We start from the raw sequence: 18,669 nt of genomic DNA, 5'->3' as shown, positions 1-18,669 counted from the left end.
GAATGCACATTCTATGTATGGCGTATCGCATATATAGGATGTGCGTGCCATCTTGTTTTAACAGTATACTAGTATACATGTACATAGCGTGCATTTGTCGTGTTTTTTTTTTTTTTTTTACTTCGCGATGTCGTCCTTTTCGCCGGAACTGGAACGATATACTTAAATGTAAGCATCGTTCCAGTCCCGTATAAGTATTGTATAAGACAACCGGCTGTCCTCTTAGCTGTCTACCTACAGCCGTCTGCATCGTGAGTATTGGTGAGTATCCACGAATGGCGCTGTCAGTTTCGGTTTCGCAACCTGTCCCAGTAGATACGTGCACGAGCTCATTATACCGGTTCAGCTTTTCTCGTTGTTTGCCCGATAGGTACGCCCGCTGGTATATGCCGTGTGTCCCGCGTAACTTGTGCAAGCAATTTATATTTTTTTTAACATTCAAGTCCACGTAGGTAGACAGAACCAAGGTAATGTTTGCCGCCGCTTCGAGCAAGTCACTATCTTGTAGTTCACCCAGTTGTACATAAGCCATTTATAATCACCATAACTAGTTAGCTAATTATACAATCGTGCTGTCTATGAATTAATAGTAATGTATGGCTAATTATGCAATGACGCTACCTATCATCGTCATCGGCCTTATGTGTCCACTGGAGGACGAAATGCCTCTCCCAAAGACCTCAGATTTGTCTTGACCTGCGCAAGCTGATTTTATTTTTGTTTATTCTTTTGCAGACATAGAACTGGATATTAATCATTAATAAAGTTCGGAAATATTATTATCGCATCAAGAGTGTCATATAGAAAAAATGTAGGCCATCCTGAAAAACCCCCGACGTAGCTTTTTGGTGCTGTATACGTGCTACTTTTCTTTTTTTTTTTCGAAGCCTGAAAGATAACCTGCGAAACCCGAAATCTTCCGCGTGAGAATTTCAGCTGATGTTAGCACTGTTGACGCCGCTTGCTACTAGTCCAGTGCACAAACTTAGTTCATAGTTCGTGTCATCTAGTTAACCCTGTTAGTGTCACTTAGTTACTGTTACAGTGAACTTGGTTCACTGTAACGCTGCGAAGCAAGCGCTCGCGCAGTCTCTCACGCACTTGCTTATTACGACGCAACGTACACGTCACGCATGGAACACTTGCATAAGTTTAATGTGTAACAGGCAGCGTGCACGCACACTTAATTGCACACTTGCTCGCAGCTGTTCAGTTCGTAGTGTATCCGTATAGCGGCATATGCACGCAGCTGTGCGCGGCATTTGGGAAACGATAGCTGTTGCTGGCAAGCTTTGTGAATCCGGAGGGAAAAAATTAATTGCCTTGACTCGACAGCGCTTTTTTGTGCGGAGCTCTTTCCAACGACGTGTGTAGTATAATTTGGAAGTTTTTTTTTTTGTTTTCTTTTTGCCTGGCTCTATTTAAAAAGCTAAAATATCGTGAAACATGTATACGAGACGGCTACAAGGGCACTGACAACACAAGCGCAAGTCTCGTATGTTTCCCGCTTTGTTAACCTTTTCTTCGTTTGTTCCACAGTGCGAGGGTTTTACAAACGGTCACCTTCGATGCGAGCTGATTGGCTGGTGGGCGAAATCGGAAAATTGATGGCGCCACCTGCTATTTCTGGCGACGTCAATATTACGGTGCTCTACGGTGCTCTTGACATGCCTGAAATAAACGAGCGCACCTTTTCACCGTCGGTTGGTGGTAAAGTCTAGCATTTCATTTACATAGACGGTAGCTTCTAGTATTTTTGTTCCGTGGCTGATCTGTGCAGCATTCATTTTTTTTTTTTTTCGCAGGAGCTTTCAGCGAGCTTGCCTTGGCGTGTTTTCGGTGATCTTTTTTTCTCTTTTTTTCTGAGCGCGTGTTTTGTTGTGGTTTGAACGTGCGAGCAGCATGAGCGGCGCATTGCTCGCGTGGTCTATCGCTCGGTCATGCTGCCGATATATCTATCGCTGCAGCCATATTGGATGTATTCTAGCCACCCTTGCCATACACCGCAGCTGAGCTCTTCGAGTACGCCGTTTTCTGCTCTCAACGAAAAAAAAAAAAAAAAGATTATGTAAGCGTGTGTTCTTTAAAAATTATACTACACTTTGCATAAAACGCGCGAAACGCTGAAAGCTCTTTTTAACCTTTTGTGTCTCAAGTAGCCAGAGCCAAGCGCATATACGGCACGGTTACAGTCAAGGAGGTTAAAATAAAATTTGCTGGAGTGGAGGAGGCGCCCCTCAGCTGAAGCCGCGTGCCGCCATCTTGCCATAGGCAGAAAGCGCGCCTTCCGCAACACATGCTGCAGCGGCCGCATATAGATGTTCTAGCTGTTCTCTGGCGTGGTGGCGTCCGGACGTTGTTGGATACATTGTGCGTTGCGTACGGCTGTATAAATCCAGCGAAAAGGTACTCTGGGATGAAGTTTCAGTTGTAAGCAGAACATTTCGAGCTCGATGAAAACTTCTCTATATGCCGGAACATATGCTGACAGCCCGCAATCTGTCTCTAATTTCACATCTGACGGTCATTCTTTTTTCCTAACCGGTTTCGTAAGGACGCAAATGTTCGAAGCACGTCGGGGCAGGCTGTTTGACGGGAAGTCTGGAAGCCAAAAGACGGCGATCGCTTATGTTAGAGGCACTTTTCGCCAAATTGTTTCGACCGGACTAGGCTGCGACCGGGGAGTTCTTCGACTAGCTGTGCTTGACGCATTTGTAAAACACTTGCTAAACCCAGTGACACACATTCTTGTGCTTGTTGATACCACTGGTGCGGAGCGCGAATAGGAAAATAACGCACCGCTTGCTATTCATTGAAATTATATAAATAGGCGAGATTTCGTTATCGGTTGCCCTGTTCGTGCTATAAAAGGGTAGCTGCAACTACGAGGTTAAGTAACGTCATTTGGGCAATATACAAGGACCTGTTTTTCTTACATTCGTGCATTTTTTTCGTTATATTTGTATTTGCTTTATGCAGCGCAGCAATCGAGTAAAACCAGCAGGTCTGAACTGTGCAGTGCTCTTTCCAGCTGCAAATAAAGCGACCTAATTCCGATCGCCCAGGGGTACTCCGGCCGTTAGATGCGTTCAAATTTTATTTATTTTATTTATTTATTCCACAATACTGCAGGCCACATGGCCCAGGCAGGAGTGGAATTACAGAGAAAGAAGAACAATACAAAATGATTGATAACAACACTGGCAGCACAAGCAATATGTCGCTGTCGCTTGGACGATCTATAAGAAAGGAATGAAAAAAAAAATCACGAACAATTTATAACACTCGCAGCATAATGGTTTAACAGCAATATAAGAGCAATATAACAGCAATGTAACAGTTTATAACGCAGCATAACAGCAATGTAAGTTTCAATGATTCAATATTCATTACGAAAAATGTTGCTCAAGGACTTGGTCAAAATTGTCTGCCTCGCGAACGAATTTAGGTAGACTGTTCCAATCCGAAACAGTGCGGGGAAAAAACTCTGTTTGAATGCCTCCGTTTTGGCAAAAATGTGTTGTAGGATGTGTTTGTCAGTGTTGCGCGTAGTTCTCGCTGTAGTGGTCTTTAAATATGAAGGTGCAGACATACCAAGTTTCCGTTAAAAATATTGCGCAAGAATTTTAGTCGACTGATCTTTCTGCGGACAGCCAAGGTGGGGATGTTATGAGAAATTGAAAAAAAGTTGAACATGTGACAGTTGCATATCACCTAGACGGCAGCATTACGAAGAAATGCTTCATCTTTTCCAAGAAGAGATAAAACAGCTCAAGATGAAAATTCTGCAGCGGAAAAATTGCACACTAACCAAAAAGAGCGAGGCTCGATCCTCAAGCGATAATAAAGGAGATCAAGGATCAAAAGCTCATGTCTGAGTAGGGCAGGGCGATGTTCACTGCAGCCTTCCCCCATACATACAGCAACCCCTAGGGCACGAAAAGACCACAAAGGCACGTATTCCATACTAGCTGCGGGCGTTTGCGTTAACGCTGCACTTCTCCATCAGCTTACATGTACGTACGAAGTTTAATCGCGTACTGTCAGCAGAGCGCTCTATACGAGAACGGTGTACAGAATTCCATCAAAGGAAATGCTGGCTTCACAGATGAGTCACTGTCTCGAAAAAGCTAGCCCAATGCCGCACAAAAACTCTACTGTACTTTGATTGTTGATGACAAATGAGAAAACATGTTGAGATTGTGGGCGACTAAACGGTTAGATATGCGGACTTTGGGACTGGAATACATGATGACAGACTATGCTCGTTGGCTTAAACTTATGACTTATGCCACTTGGGCGTTTTTAATTTATTCATTGACAGGGTAAGAGAGAGCGGCCGAGCCTACGAAATAGTATCGAAAAAGCTGTATCTATTGAAATAGTGTTGACTGCAAGCTGAACGCCCTTGAAGCACGTCCATGCAAAGCCAAAACTATTCTTTTTGGAGATTTTGAGCTTGTCTTGAGAAAAGAGATGGCTTTCAAGCCTTGACGAATATATATCCTTCTCGATGAGCATATCGACTGTGGTGCTTTGGACCCACATTTATATTCCGCTCAAGCAAAGTGGCCGAACTCCATATATGCATAAGACTCCGTCACATGACGAACGAAATAAACAGGAAAATGAATGCCGAGAAATGAGGTCTGCTCTTACGAGGATAATTATTTAAAAAAAAAAAAAAAGCAGTGATACAGGCCCTTCGGTGTGCATGCTTGCAAGGAAAACGCCAAAAGAAACAGAATAAAACTGACCGCATTCTTATCTGCAATTTCGCTTCTTATTCTTGACAACTTCTCCCTTAATGTTCGCCATCATAACCATTAAAAACCACGGCGGAAAGACGCGGTCAGCGCGGCGGGCGCGCTTTGGCTCCCGTTTCTTGCCATGATGGCATGATGGCCGCCGCGCGCGCGGCGCGGCTTCACTGCGGCCCATTGGTAAGTATAGGCGGCCTCCACTCCAGCAAGTTTTATTTAAACCTCCTTGGTTACAGTGATGTCGTGTAGCACGTTACACTCGAAAACGCCACGCTCGTGGTGTTCTCCCACTCACGTGTCGAGAAATGTTCGAAAACACCATAACGTCAGTGCAACGATGACGTCACTGGCAAGTAGTTGTTTAAACGACTTATTGAACACGTCGGGCTACTGTCGCCTTTCGCGATCGTTTCAGAATACGACCCTTGGGCTCGATTCCGTGAGACGGCGACCTTATGCGCCGGGCGCATGTTTTCTGTGGCTCCGTTGTTCTGTGCCGAAAATGGAAGCAACGGGTCTTTTTCTCGATGACGCACCGGTTGCCCCCTAAATTGTGAGCTGCGCGCGGGCTGCTCTTCTCTATATGTGCAGCTTATAGCGTGCGGGACTCGCGTTCGAGCAACGGGCCCCATGCACGGTCGTTTACATTCCGCGGCTGCTTGGTTCGGGAGGCTGCGAAAAATAGCCGAGTGCGCGGGGATCCTGCGTGCATGCAGCCACGCGGCGGGTTTTCCAAGTATGTAGTGCATTACTGCGGGTACGGGATTTTGCACGCTACGCTGATTGTTCGATTTTCCCCTTCGTGCTTTTGCGATGCCCCTGTCGGCCGCCGAGCTTTGTTTTATAAAACGTGATACCGACTCGAGGGTTTGTCGACTGCAGCTGATAGTTATATCGCCCCGATTGCGTCCGGCTTTAGCGATATGCGGCTGCATGGTGGGCTTGCGACCCTGTAAGATACGTGCATGATTCTATGTATTGTTTTGGAACTACAGTCAGTCTAGCAGCTGCGCTGTAGTGACGGGTTGCCCCGTCACTACAGCGCAGTGACCGTTGTCGTACAGTATAGTGAATGTAGTGACCGTTGTCGCGGACGTGCGGCTGCCGAACCATATGTTAATGCGCCCAAGTGACGCAAGCGGGCCACTCAAGCCATACAGTTCGACCGCTGCACGTGTTACCTGTCGCTCTAGTGCAGTTGCTAAAGTGACGGGCCCCGTCACCGCAGTGAGTGACGTCACTGACTAACGAATGACGATGAGGCGCCTTTGACGACGACAGGTCCACCTGTCGAAACGACGGCTAGGCTGTCTGAGGCCCTTATACTTGCTCATACTCTGTAGCACGGCGCGAAAAGAACCCCCTTGATCTCTGTGTGTGTGTGTGTGTGTGCGTGCGCGCGCATTTGTACCCAGCACCTCCACCACGTACTGTGAAAGACGCAGGACGACCGGACCAGAGAACGCCAGCAGAACCGTTTATTCCGCAGTGTCTGCCTCGGCACAAAACCACGAAGAACAGGGATGATCATGATGGCTATGTACAAATGAGAACGATGAAGTGCGTTAAATGTGCTTACAATACACACAAAATTCCAGAACTTGAGGAGGGGGGTGAACGCCCCTTCCCTAAACCAGCCCACCCGGCTAATGCGACAGCAGCAGCCCTCCTTTCGGGGCGCGGTCCCAACGCCGGCCATCACTTTCGTCCTCTGGCGCGTGTACGCGTAGGAGGTGGTTGTCGTTGGGTGTGTGTGTGTGTACACACACACGCACACATATTCCACGGTGCCGACGTACCACGACGACGTCGCACACGGCCTCCCGTTTTGGTCTTGGTCGTGGCGGAAGGCGCGTGATGCAAAAGCAGCGCGGATCCGGCCGCGGCGCATGCATCCGGTGGTGGCGCCCGCGCATCTGGCGACGCAAGGTCGCTGCTGCCAATCTCTGTACCCATATACATATACGCACGCACGTCGTGCTTGTTCGTTTGTTTGTCTTTTATTCGTGTGTGCACGCGAGCGAGTAGTGCGCGTGTTATTTCGCGTTGCGTCTAGGGGAGGTCTTCTCTTTTCGGTTCCGCGGTGGCGGACGCGTTTCACGGTTCAGTGCCTCGCACAGCGCGGCTGCGCCACGGGGACCTTTGCTTATATATGTACTAGTACAAGGTTGTACGCGACCGTGCCGCGAAGGGCTCGATGTGGTATATATAGCGTGCGGACTTTGCGTTCCGGCGGTGGCTGTAATAAAACATCAAGGAAAAGGAAACGAGTGGCGTGGGCGTGGCCGGGTATGTACGCACCTCGTTTCCCTCAGACAAAAAAAAAAAAAAAGAATAATTCCGTGTTGTGTGATGCGCGCTTGGCCGCTCCCCAGTCTCTCTGGTTCTTCGCATCGTTTCCCGTTTCCTGATCTAGGATTCATGAACTCGGCTCCGCGGTGTCGGAAAAAACGAGATAAAAAAAAAAAGAAGGGTTGATTGATATAGCGGCCTCGCTCGCGAAGCTTACGGCGCGTATACATAAACAAGGCGAGAGAGAGAGAGACCGACCTTGCCCGCTGGGATGCGTTTTGCCGGAAGCACCCGTCGTGAATGGTTAGGCTTACACTGTACATCTCAAAGTACATATACGTACGCATTTGTTTCGAGCTGTCGCTTTCTGTTGGTTTTTGTCGTGACCATAATAAAAAGGTCACGTGGTCACTCGACGGCGCTGGGGCTGTTCAGAAAAGAAAAAAAAAAAGGTTCAGGGTGTCTACCAACCTGGAAAACCTGGAAAAGTCAGGGAATTTGAACACATCTGGAAAAGTCGGGGAATTTCTGAAAAATCTGGCCAGGTCATGGAAACTGACTGTAGTCTTTGAGATCGTCACGAAAATATTCATTACCATTGATCAAAGCTTAAAAAATCGCTCCTTCAACCGCACAGAACAGCTAAGGAGAAGCATAGTAGAAAAAAAAAAAGGCAGTGCATAGGTGGTGCTTCTGCTTTCCGAGTACAACGTTACTCACGCGCATAAAATTGTGCATGTTTGTCTTGGCCACGATCTCGGCTCGGCTTGAGGGCCTTCTGGTTAGGCTAGAAGTGCCATCAGCAGAAGGCAAGGTGCACAGAATATGCGAGCTGTAATTATTTTTTACTGAAAAGTGTAGTTTACAGGTGCGTAAATTAGACGTCCTGTTTTTTTAGGACACACTGGCTCGGAGGATTTAGCTGCCGCTTTCAAAAAGGCCACCGACAGCATTGAGCCGGCAAAAATACTTCAACTTTCGATGGATGGTCCAAACGTCAATTTGAAGTTGTTGAAGTCATTGAAGCAAGAGTTTTCTGCGTCTGATGGAAATCAGAATATCGTGGACATAGGAAGCTGCGGACTGCATGTTGTGTGTGGCGCATTTAAAACAGGCCACAATGTCACAAAGTGGAACACAGTAGTGTTTCTTAGAAGCATGTACAATTTATTCAAGACTGTCCCTGCACGCCGAGCCGACTATGTCAATTTCAAAGGGAGCACACAGTTTCCGCTAAAGTTTTGCTCAGTGCGCTGGCTGGAAAATGGCAAGGCTCTTGATAGGGCACTGCAAGTCCTCCCAAATGTGATCAAATATGTTGAGCACGTGAAGCAAGAAAAGAAACCTCCAACGTGTGGCAGCTATATTCATGTCGAGATGGCTGTGAAAGACGAGATGCTGCCAGTAAAGCTGGCCTTTATGCTTTCAGTTTCAGAAGAATTGGAGCCATTTTTGTCCGAGTTTCAGACAGAGAAGCGGATGCTGCCTTTTCTCGCAACGGCACTGTGCGGCCTGTTGCGGTCACTGCTGGGACGAATCGTGTTAAAGGAAAAGCTGGATGCTGCAGGCACATTTTCAAAACTTATGAAAATTGATCTGGAGAACCCGAACAACATCATTGGTATATAGCTGCCTTTGACATAGGCCTTGCCGCCAAAAGTGAGTTGCGAAAGATCACTAAACCATCTCACACTGCGGTGGCAAGTGTCAAAACAGAATGCATCTTATTTATTAAGTCCTGTTCTGCAAAGATAATCGAAAGATGACCTCTGAAATACAAGCTGACAAGGGGGGGGGGGGGGGCAGTTGCTTCAACCCAGCAGTTTGTACCACCTCTGTGGAAGCTGGCCAGCAGCAGCTTAATGTTGCACTTGAAGTACTTATAGAGCACGGGCGCCTTACAGACCTACAAGGAGAGAGAGAGCAAGTAGATCATATGTACAAGTGTGCTCGAACAGCACTGCACAAGTGCGTTTGCGAAAATTTGATCGCGCAAGAGGGCGCTTGGAGAAACTGTGGATGGAACTCTGCAAGTTCTCATGAAGAGCTACTGCTGTTTGTGAAGATTGTGCTGTGCCTTTCACATGGAAATTCTTCCGTGGAGCGAGGATTTTTGGTGAACAAGGAATGTCTTGTAGGAATTATAGAGGAGGAGTCACTTGTAGCACAAACGTTAGTGTACGATGAGGTGTCTGCAGCAGGTGGTGTTGCAGAAGTTGACGTAACAGACAAGATGATGGACATGGTTCGAAGTGCCAACATCGGATGGAAAGAAGACTTGGAGAGGAAAAAGAAGGAACGGTTCGACGTATTGGATGCTGAAAGAAAAAAAAAAGAGGACTGCGGCTCTTGTGAAAGAGCTTGAATCGAAGAAGCAAAAACTGATGGAAGACTCACAGCTTCAGGTCTCCATGCTGCAGCGAGAGATTGAATCTTTGAAACAGTGAAGGCATTGCTGATGCAAATAAACAAGCTTTTCTGTTTGTCAAGGAACAATTATTGTGCCTTTTAATATTTTGTTCATGGTAAAGGATGCCTTCAGCCAAGGGACTGCAATAAAGCAGCGTGGTTTCCATTTTATATGAGCGCCTCATAATTTGATTTTACCACTCAAGAGTTTGTTTTCAGTGCGCAGTTTCTTCCAAGCAGACGTACCGGTCAGGGAATTTGCTTGAAATGGTCATGGAATACCTGGAAAAGTCAGGGAATTTGGAAAAATTTAATTGGTAGACACCCTGAGGTTATATGTAATCACTGCTAACCATACGCGTTCGTGGCTTAATTGTGTGCTGTGCTATAGGTAGTCTCATTTGCTTACGGCGGTAACTGAACTCCTCGTAACACTGAAGCTTTCAGGTGCCGCCGACTATATATATACAAAAGGCCCAACTTTGAAAGACAATGACGTGCGCTACGTCTTGTCGGCCCCGTCATTCCAATGCTATGGCATCATTTACTGCCAAGAACCAAATTGGCAATTCGCCCCCAAAAATCTGCACCTCCTAATGAAGTTCTTCGTTCGGATGATCGATAGAGTGTTGTCGGTGGAAAAGTTCCGGCGACCGCATTGGCCTGAACAATATTGCATGCGCAGGACCTAATGGGGCCATGATGTCTGCGGGAAAGCTTACGTCTGTTATAGCGTGCACATTCTTCTGCGAGCATGTTAGCTTCGCTTGTTGTTTATCTGTGTTCTTTTCCATGCGCAGGGTAGCCAACCGCGCTCGTCCTTATCCCTGCTTAAAGACAGTTAAGCATAAAGGAAAATTAAGACTACTCGTTCTTGTTTCATTACGGGGTCATAAAAACTCATTTGCCTAAAGAGAGGCAAAATGTTGCTTGTTAAACCTTCATTAGTTCAGGATCGAATTTTCGTCTGTTCACAGAACTGTCAACTGCAGTTTCTTGAGCTTAAATTCGGCGTGCACTACGTGATATGTTGGCTGTTGAGAATTTAAAGGGCGTAGGTCAACTATTCACTGACCATCGAGGCGGAGCGGTTTTGCGTGGCCGTGACGTTGCCATTGAGTATAGTCGTACGACCCTTGACATGTTTCATTTGTCCACTTATTCCTCCTGTGTTACGAGCAGAGGCCTCGGGTTTAGTGGAATAGGCCCTCTCCTGCGGCGTGTGTCAATGCGCCATGCTGAGTACGTTATTTACGTCGCCCAACCGGAACTTTTCGCGGCGATGCACCGTACAAGGTCTTTGTGCGAGGCGCCTGCTGACAATAATTCCGTGGCAACATGTGGCGTTGCGCTTTAGTGTGGCCTAGTCGCTGTGAAACACCGCACTTTTTTCACTTTGTTTTTCGGTTTCCGGTTGATTTGTCGACGGCGCAGGTGGGTGGTGCGTAGCACTTTATTATAAAATGTTGGCTCTAGCGACACCGTGTATCAAGGACTGTCCATTACTTTGTTGTGGTCGGTTACAACCTAACAAACACACAAAAAGACAGCTCCGCCTACAGCCATCGTTGTCCCTCCCTCACAGAATTTGCATATGCTCCATCCAATTGAGCTTACTCGTTTTTGTGACGTCATGCACTTGTCCAGCGTTTCAGGTAGGTGACTTTCCCCCTATAAAGACCCACGTTTGTGTCGCTGGTTTATGCTCAGAAGCTTGAACATCCTGGTAAATTTCGTCGGGGACTCTGCCAGCACTGCTCAGCCAAATGGAATGTTTTAGGTAGTAACGACGAATCTTTAACTGCTAATATGTGTAGTATTTACATCAGCCGAGAAAAAGTAAGAAAGGCCAAGAAACCACCGCCAACTTATCGGCCTACCGCTGCAAAGGAGCCGGCGATTCGCGACCGCAGCTGATTTCGTTCGCTCAAACCACGCCTGAGAGCAGCACGTTCGCTGCGCGCGAATGCGCTAGTCACGTGGTTCTTTTTGTATTTCGCGGGCTTTCTTTGCAGCTCGGAAAAAAATGGTATATGTGAGACTTTCTTTATCGCAAATAATGCAATGGGGGTTTCTGAAGGCGCTCTCGAACTTTGCAAGTCGCATTTCTTGCCTAAAGTCAACATTTAGCAATTTTGTTAAGTAACTCTAATTAACAAATGAATTACAAAACGAAAAATTGTCTGTAGTGCGCAAGGTGACTTCAGCAACTTGCAACTGATCGCACTCGCCTGCCTCTAATATTGCATTTTTAAACCCTTGGCTAAAGATAGCTGGAACACCCGGTATATACACGCAATTAATGACGAAAGAACTAGCGGTGGGGAGATTAAGCACTCTGCCTTCTCCCCATTCCTGCCTGCCCCGTCTTTTTTTTTTTTTTGCATGTGTGATGAAAAGTGGGTCAGTAGAGATAGCCGCCATCTATCTGTATAAACAAACAAGTAATGCATAGGCGTGCACATGGGCGTCGCAGTAAAGCTTATTCCCCTCCCTTAAAGGGAGGGGAATATTAAGTCGACGTTGATTGTTGAAATAGCGGTCCAGAAACCTCGTAGTGCTGCTTTTGTGCCAAGGAAGTGCTTATTTTGAAACAAAATCACGTTTTTAGTAGGGGTGTGCGAATATCAAATTTTTCGAATACGAATCGAATACGAATATTCACCTTCGAATATCGAATCGAATATCGAATATCAAAGGAAAAATGCCTCCACAGTAACAATATTTTATTTAACATGTAGCTATTTGAAAAAAAGAAAAAAAAACATTAACAGCCTCACTGGCAACACAACATACACTGCTATCTCCAGAACACAATGTCCAGGCTAGCACAATGCACATCACAACACAAGCAAATATCACGGCACAATGAAAGTAATGACTACATGTTATCATGAAGAAATTTGAGTTGCTCCACATGATCAGGCAGCAGGCGCTCCCTTGTAACAGAGATAACCCCCCCCCCCCCTGCCACTGAAAAGGCACGCTCGCTTGGAACAGAAGTGGCTGGTATAGGGGGTTACATGGGGCAAAGCTTTGCCAGACTGCGGTATCTGAAGGTGCCTACAGTCCGCCACCAGTCACGTGGGTCACTGTCTTTCTTCGGAAGTGGTCCCGCATAGTGAACGAGTGGTAGTGCGGCACGTTACGGCCGCATAATATTGAAAATGTACGGTTACATGATCGCCAACAGCGCTGCACGTCGGAGATGCACCAGCAATAAATCATACGTATTGGGGCGCTCGTCGCAGGCAGATATCGTGCCTCCGTGTACTTAGGATGTTTATCGCTCCTCTCGGCAACGTTTTTAGCGATACGAACGCAGCAGACATGTGGAAGACGAGTAATTTTATGCATGATAATCGAATCGCATATTCGAATTTTCCGAATATTCGAAGTTATCGAATATTCGAAACTTTTCGAATACACGATTTTCAAATCGAATACGAATATTTCAAATGTAATATTCGACGAATATTCGAAACTTTCGAATATTCGCACACCCCTAGTTTTTAGTGGTCCGCATCGCGTTAGCGCGCTTCAAATCTCCCGCCTGAAAATACGACTCTCATACGTCACTGCTGCCGTGCCCAACGTTGCCCGCTTTTACTGCGCGGCCGCCGACACTAGTAGCAGCCGAGCGGAAGTAGCGGGACCCACAGTAGCAACAACGCCGCTGCGGCAAAGACTTGCTCGGATGGGCACATTCAAAGCCGTCACCAAGTTGCGGTTGGTCTCGTAATCCTCAGTACGAAAGTGCAGCGAGCACACACGCAGAGGTTTTGACTGTTTAGCACACTGGCGCAATGGCATGACACTAAGCCACTTCGAGCGTAAGGGTTCATTCCGCGGCACCCAGTGAAAAGACACACCGGTTTCCTTACTGCAGCACTGGCGTTGTGCACCATTCGGGCATCCGGCAATATCACACGCATGCGGCATTTTGTCGAACTTTCTGTCAGAGCGACTTTCACGAGCGCGCAAAACACGCACGGCAGTACGCGATCCCGAAACTACCACTGAGACGGGCGAGGCACAGTTCGGCGAAAACGAAACCTTTGAACCACGCGCTGTTCCCCATGGCAACGCCACGGAGGTTTTGTTTTCCATGAATCAAGCGGAAACGAACAAACAGCATTTTATTACGTCTTTTGATGCTCGGAATGTTCTTTTTTTACTGCTGCTAGTTTGATTACTAGCGATTTATTGTAGGCCGACTTCCCTACGTCATCGGGATCACTTCGAAAATGTTCCACTCGTGGCGCTCATCATGTGATACATTTAGCTTAATTTCTCGGTAAGTAGGGCCCTGCTGTTGATAATATTGCCGTTTTAGAAGTTGTCATACAATGGGCTTTCACTCTGACATAAATTGTTATTTGCCTTTAGTGTCCCTTTAAAGGAGAACCTTTCGCACGCGTGTAAACGCCGGTCACCATAATCTGCCCACACAGTCTCAGATTGGTTTGACAGGCAAAACTTTTGCGCGTATACTGGTAACTCACCAAGCTAAAAGCCAGTTTGTACGCATCTCAATTTCGAGCACCGCGCCGCCAAGAAAACGACAAATGTCTGTGTCTTGGCCTCCAACGACACTTGCATCTGTTAAACAACCCTGAAGTCATTTTTTTTTTAACTTGCGTCTCGTTTTCAATTTCGAGAAAAATAAAAAAAGAACAACAAATAACAGACTGCGTAAGTAGACAGAGCCTCGCTGATAGGCCGGTGGTGCGCTGCGATCGCGCCGCTAGTGGCGACACGCCGCTAGTGGCGACACGCCGCGTGCAGTGTTCGAAGCGCTCCTCACGCCGGCTGTTTGGGCGGTATACGTGGGTTGTTTAAAGCGAAATAAAGGTTTCAAATGGCGATTTAAAGTAAGAGGTAACTTCGAGGTCACTCTATCGTCTTGTCACGGACTTTGTGTAAGACATTGTTTAAGGGACGTTTGTGTGAAATCCTACATTTTACGCTGGCTGTACCGGGACTATTAGCGCCACCGCGTGAGTAGGGGTGTGTGCGATCGCGACGTTTCGGCTCATTGCTTGTTGGGCACTCGCCCACGCGTTTGTTATGCGTATATATATTTTATGTACAAATTCTTTATTTGATTAATTTAATATATACAGCTGTTATGTACTGATATAATATATACGCCTAATATAAACGCCGGCACTCCGGTGCCTCGAGTTACCCTGGCATTGCACTGCCCGTCAGGGTCAGCTCGGCACTTCCTTCCACTGTGGTTGGAAGTGCACTTTTGAAATACAAAAACAGTGACATTGTGGATAACATGGCTTGCACTTCGGTGCTTGCCTCCGAGCTGGCCATGTTTAAGCACAGATTCCAGTCGCGTTTGCGACGCAGGACCGCTTGGTTTCGAGGGGCTGCATCGCTTGTGCGGATTGGTGGACGTGTTTTGGTCCTGCCCTTATTGATAGTTATGCATGGGTTTAATTATCGCTACATTTATGGTTGAGCCAGAGAAGCGTGTACAGAATATTCAGTGTTCTTGTCTTGAACTGACCTTGTTAACCCTGTAATGCCCAAAAGGCGTTCTCCCTTCAGAAAAATTGTGAAGAAACACTCACTGTATTTAATCTTCGTGTAGAGTTCATTTTAAGAAAAAAAAGGGTGAAAACTTGTTTCGATCATAACTTAATTACGCTTAATTAAAAATTAATTAATTATTTGATTAAATGAATAACTCAGTGTAACTTCATTCTGACATGTTAAATATGCAATAATGGCTTTTCCATGAAGCTTTGACGGGCTTATTACCTCTTTTGAGTCATTATTTTTAATGTATCAAATATGATACACTGGGTTTTACAGGGTTAAGCCAGAGAATGTCTGGGTATTCTCATTTCAAAACTATGATATGATTGTGAGACATGCCTCAGTCAGGAATTTCGACCATGAGTACACAGTTATAATACTGTGGCAGCGTGGAGTGTTGCGCTGTAGATTGGCCTATAGTTGCCATGAAAAAACACTGCGCTTTTCTTTTACTGTACTTTTGTTTTTAGTTGTCCGTCTCATTTGTCGACGGCGCAGGTTGCTGGTGCGTCGCACTTTCTTACACTATATATATAAAAAAAAGTCGGGTACAACTTTAGAAAAAAGGAGAGGCCCCGCCCATATGACCGAAGCGCGGCAGCCGATTGCCTCCGCGGCAAAGAAATAGTCCCGCTTCTTCTCCTTGAGCGGAGTCACCGGCCGTCCGGCTCGTGACGTCAGTCTAGAGCGCGCGCCCATTGGTGGAAGCGCGTGCGCATCCGCCTTTGAGGTGCAAATGCCGCTTTTTTCTAAAGTTGTACCCGACATAGGTTACCTCAACAACAACGAAAAAAAAAAAATGCTAGCTCCGCCCACAGCCTTTGCTGTCCCTCCCACGCGGAATTTGGCATAATGTTCCATCCAATAGCGCTTACTCATTTTCGTGACGTCAAGCAGATCTCTAGTGCTTCAAGTGGTCGACTTTCCCATACAGAGGCACGCTTGTGTCGCTGGTGTGAGGTCGGAAACTTGAACGTCCTGGTAAATTGTCAGGTACTCAGACACCGTTGCTCGGCCAGGCTTGATAGTTTCGGTTGTCACGACGAGCCTTTAACTCTTAATTAGCCGAGAAAAAGTACTTACGGTTCGAGCCGACATTAGCCATCACGGCTGTCATTCATAGGTCAGGGGTCTGCACGCCGCGGTTCAATTTTTGTGGAAGCTGTACTGGCTGTACCGAGCACGGCTCCTCGGGAACCTTTCACTGGGTCAGTGGTTCGAAGCATACATACCGCATGTTATCATTCAGATATTTTCATAATTAAGAGCTGAAATAATTTCACTCGGCGCGATCCATCGATCGACGCGCTGACAGGTCTGTTCTTCGGGCATACCTATGCGCTTACAAGTGAACGTTTGTTGTTCGAGATTACTCCCGGCTTTTCCGCTTGTCACTAGCACGACCGAGTAGCGTCTCAAGGCCGAGCGACGGAGCGAATATGCACGCTGGGCGTATGGAACATGCATTGCGCGTATTTTGGTGCATTTAATCTTTATTTTTCGCTCGCTTCACAGCGCGGACGTTTCGTGATCGTCAGTCGGTAGTTTTTGGATGTGACATGGTTGTGTGTGCATAGCGATTTTCGTTCATTTTGTGTGGGCGTGTGCCCGCCCCCGTATTTGTCCGAGTGTAGGTGTGGATGTAATATACATGCATGCAATTAATGCAGAAGTAAGGGAGAGCGAAATTAAACGCTCCTCCTTCTCCATTCCCGCCTGACGTGTGTGTGTTTTGTAAGCGTGTAATAAAAAGTGGTTCAGTTAAGTTACCTGCGGTTGACCTGTAAGCGAACACGTATCAACATAACATGCCCATACAGCCTCCGATTTGGTCGGATGCTGTATGGATGCATGATCGGGGGCTGTATGTATCGGATTTGGTTTGACCGTTTTCATTTCTGCTTATACTGGCAAATTACCCAGGTAGAAGTCAGTTTGTACACGTTTTAATTTCGAACACCGTCGCGAAGAAAACAATGTATTTTTTTTTCCGACGTGCGTTTCCTTTTGAACATTGCAAAAAAAAAATACAGCAGTAAATAAAAGACTGCGCAATTAGAGAGAGGTCTAGTGGTTATGGCGCTCGACTGCTGACCCGAAGGTCGCGGGATCGAATCCCGGCCGCGGCGGCTGCATTTTCGATGGAGGCGAAAATGTTTGAGGCCCGTGTACTTAGATCTAGATGCACGTTAAAGAACCCCAGGTGGTCGAAATTTCCGGAGCCCTCCACTACGGCGTCTCTCATAATCAAATCGTGGTTTTGGGACGTTAAACCCCAGATATTATTATTATTATTAGTAGTAGTAGTAATTAGAGAGAGCCTCGCTGATAAGGCCGGTGGCGCGCTGCGGTCGCGCCGCTAGTGGCGACACGTCGCGTACAGTGTTCGAAGCGCTTCTCACGCCGGCTGTTTGGGCGGTTTATTTGGGTTGTTTTAAAGCGAAATAAAAGTTTCAAATCACGATTTAGAATAAGAGTTGTCTTCGAGGTCACTCTATCGCCTTGTCACGGACTCTGTGTTAGACATTGTTTAAAGGACATTTGTGAAATCCTACATTTTAAGCTGTCTGTACCGGGACTATTGGCGCCACCGCGTGAGTAGGGGTGTGTGCGATCGCGACGTTTCGGCTCATCGTTTGTTGGGCACTCGCCCACGCGTTTGTTATGCGTATATATATTTTATGTACAAATTCTTTATTTGATTAATTTAATATATACAGCTGTTATGTACTAATATAATATATACGCCTAATATAAACGCCGGCACTCCGGTGCCTCGAGTTACCCTGGCATTGCACTGCCCGTCAGGGTCAGCTCGGCACTTCCTTCCACTGTGGTTGGAAGTGCACTTTTGAAGTACAAAAACAGTGACATTGGGGGACAACATGGCTTGCATTTCGGTGCTTGCCTCCGAGCTGGCCATGTTTATGCACAGATTCCAGTCGTGTTTGCGACGCAGTACCGCTTCGTTTCGAGGTGCTGCATCGCTTCTGTGGCTGTGTGAACATGTGTGTTTTGGTCTTGCCTTTATTGAGGGTTGTGTACTGGTTAATATATACTAAATTTATGGTTGGGCCAGAAACACACGTACAGAATATCTGGCTCGCAAATAATGTGCAGCGTGCGTTAAGATGAGTTGCTCGTGCAAAACTTCACCAGTGTTTTAAGTTTTATCAAGTCAAAGTGAAAAACACACGATAGGTGTTTTGGGACCTGTACGGGTCCCTTGATCACACTGAGAGTGAGCAAGGAACCCATACAGGCCCTGAAACACCTTTTGGGCATTTTTGACCTTGATGTGGTTGGGTGCTGCGACTTCAACATCACGGTTCCTGACCAGACGAATTTCCTGAAAAGATTACCTTCTTGAAAGCACCATATATGTTAAATTCTAAAGGAATATACTCATTGACAAGTTCCATTAATTTTTAAAAGTACGTCTGGACAAAATATCTCAACATTCTTTCCTTTGTTAAAGTAAAGCATGAGCGTTGCTCTGGTTTTTGTGCACAGATCACCAAATGAAGGTATCAAACTCTCATCACCAAATGTGCAGTTTGAGCTTTGAAATACCTCAGCTGATTAAACACTCTTTGTTGGTGCTTCCTGTTGCTCATTGTTGATTTGATTTTGAGCCATAACTGCATCA

At 46.5% G+C, this 18,669-nt stretch overlaps 1 protein-coding gene across 1 annotated transcript in view; it reads left to right on the top strand.

Annotated features, from left to right (window-relative positions):
• LOC119383751 (E3 ubiquitin-protein ligase RNF19A) overlaps nt 1-18,669 on the top strand; it is a 149,415-nt gene that overhangs the window by 109,908 nt on the left and 20,838 nt on the right. The gene's annotated exons all lie outside the window — the stretch shown is intronic.

Source organism: Rhipicephalus sanguineus, chromosome 2, assembly GCF_013339695.2.
Source record: "Rhipicephalus sanguineus isolate Rsan-2018 chromosome 2, BIME_Rsan_1.4, whole genome shotgun sequence".
Taxonomy (NCBI): Eukaryota; Metazoa; Arthropoda; class Arachnida; order Ixodida; family Ixodidae; genus Rhipicephalus; species Rhipicephalus sanguineus.
This window is presented reverse-complemented; position numbering and strand designations above follow the sequence as displayed.